This window comes from Vitis riparia, chromosome 3, assembly GCF_004353265.1.
Source record: "Vitis riparia cultivar Riparia Gloire de Montpellier isolate 1030 chromosome 3, EGFV_Vit.rip_1.0, whole genome shotgun sequence".
NCBI classification, from domain to species: Eukaryota; Viridiplantae; Streptophyta; class Magnoliopsida; order Vitales; family Vitaceae; genus Vitis; species Vitis riparia.
This window is the reverse complement of record NC_048433.1, coordinates 5,661,134-5,663,638: the sequence shown is the minus strand read 5'-3', so window position 1 is coordinate 5,663,638 and position 2,505 is coordinate 5,661,134. Positions and strand designations below refer to the sequence as shown.

Sequence of the window (2,505 nt, the reverse complement as noted above, 5' to 3'; positions counted from 1 at the left end):
TGAAATCCTGGAGGGCTGCCGAAACCTACCCACACTTGCCAGCATTGATACCAAAATAAAATAATAGAAGGAATCAAGTGACAAAGCGGTAGTGAGTGAAAAATGTCTCCCTCGGAAAATGAAAGCCCAACCCACACCCTCACTCCTAGACAAGTCTTTTAGCCACGAAACATGTGCTGCCCCGTGAACCTTGACTTCCTTCCTCCGAGTCTTCCCCACTTTCTTTATATCTTCCTTCCTCTCTCTTTTCTGTGGAGTGAACAGCAGAGAGAGAGAGAAGAGAATGGGTAGAAACACAATTTCTTTCTGTTCCATTTTTCTCATTTGGGCATTGTTTCTTGATTGGGGTTTGTTGCGGCGATATGTAGCTGCGGATGATGGTGGGGTGGTGAAAAGGGAAGGGTTTGAGATTATAATTGGCGGTGGCTATAGTCCACCTCCTGAGTATGAAGAAGGCTGTCCTCCTCCACCTCCCCCTCCTGAGCCTGAATGCCCCCCACCTCCATCTCCACCTCCACCTCCATCTCCATCTCCACCTCCACCTCCATCTCCACCTCCACCTCCACCTCCATCTCCACCTCCCCCTCCCCCTCCCCCCTCCCTCCCCCTCCACCCCCTCCTCCTCCTCCTCCTCCACCTCCTCCTCCTCCTCCGCCTCCGCCTCGTCCTCGTCCACCAGTCGATCGCAATGCGAGACTTAAAATTGCTCTAAAAGCAATCAGGATATTCCAAGCCAAAATCACGGACGATCCTTTTAATATCAGCAAGGGATGGAAGGGCAACAATCCTTGCAAGTTCAAGGGCTTCGTCTGCAATATTGTCCCGGACAAGAAACTGAATGCAGTCGCCGGAGTAGACTTCAATGGCTTTAAGTTCGGAGGCCCCAACCTCGCTCTTGACGGCTTCCTTAACGGGTTACCAGACATAACCATCTTCCACGCCAATTCCAACAACTTCATCGGTCGCATCCCCAAAATTGACACTACAAAACTCCGATACCTTTACGAGCTGGACTTGAGCAACAACAAGCTACATGGTGAGTTCCCATACGAAGTCCTCGCCGCCAAGCAGCTCACCTTCCTGGACCTCCGGTTCAACTCATTCTCTGGCGTGGTTCCGCCGCACGTCTTCATACTAGATGTGGACGTTATTTTCATAAATGACAACAATTTCATACAGCAGCTCCCGGAAAATCTAGGGGACACGCCGGCCCTTTACCTTACTTTTGCCAACAACAAGTTTACAGGCCCCATCCCACGCAGCGTCGGCCGATCCAAAAACCTTCTCGAGGTCCTTTTCCTCAACAACCAGCTGTCAGGGTGCTTGCCCTACGAGATAGGATATTTGAAAGACGCCACAGTGTTTGACGTTGGTTTCAACCAGTTAACTGGCCCAATCCCGCATTCATTCGGCTGCTTGGACAGCATTCAGATCCTTAACTTGGCCGCAAACCAGTTCTACGGGCCTATCCCTGAAACTCTCTGCGAGCTGCCCAACCTCTACAACCTGTCTCTCTCACACAACTATTTCACTCAGGTTGGCCCCAAATGCCGAAAATTGATAACGGAGAAGAAACTGGACGTGAGGATGAACTGCATTTTGGGACTTCCACAGCAGAAACCAGAGCATGTCTGTTCTCATTTCTTCTCCCAAGTCAGGCAATGCCCTGATCCCAAGTCATTTATCAAAGTCCCTTGTGGTAGGTACCCAAGCCGTCTTCCTTCATCCTCCAAGCCCCCCGCTCTGCGAACCTATGGTACCCTCATCCCACATCGACTGTGAGCCTCTCTCTCTTCAAACATGGCCATAATCCTTTAATTCTTATATGTATATTTTTCTTTTCCTGTAATGCTCCTATGTATATTTCCCCCCTTCCATTTCATGCCTGCAACCAAATAATTCCATATATATTCTGTACTGGTTTCATTTCAGTTCTTCCCTAAGAATGTGCCATTGTGATAATAAAATTAGTATCCTTCTAAGCTTCTGACAAATTTAGCAAGTGACTCCTACAGTCCTACTGAATACTCCGTTTTTTTTTTTTTTTTTCATAATAATTAATTAATATTTTATAATTTTCCACTTCAACCACTATAATTCCACATCAGTAACCATCATCGAATTGTACTCCACTAAATGCGTGCTAAATGGTCGAGGATTTTTCAAACGATTTTTAGAAAAATTGAAAAGGAAAAAGGGGCTTTTAAAATTTTAAAATGGCAATGCTTTAAGAAAAGTAAGCTTGTTTGATGAATAAAAGTAAAAGGAGTCCTCCACTGAACAGGGTCCTACTCCTTTTCTTCTGAATTGGGGGATGCCTTCACCCCAAGGGCAAATTGACCCTTCATTGACCTAGGACGGTGGCCAGTGGCAAAAGCCAAGCACAGCTCGACCTTGCTTTTGTGAAAAAACCCAACACAAATTAAAGGGGGTTGGGGAGGTGGGTCCTATCACCCCATGCCGACAAGCTACTTATCTTCATACAGACTTCATTGATGACACAAT

The 2,505-nt window shown here is 46.8% G+C and overlaps 1 pseudogene; it reads left to right on the top strand.

The window, feature by feature from the left end:
- Positions 1-201: 201 nt before the first annotated feature.
- LOC117911692 lies at positions 202-1,994 on the top strand (annotated as a pseudogene).
- The last annotated feature ends 511 nt before the right edge of the window (positions 1,995-2,505 follow it).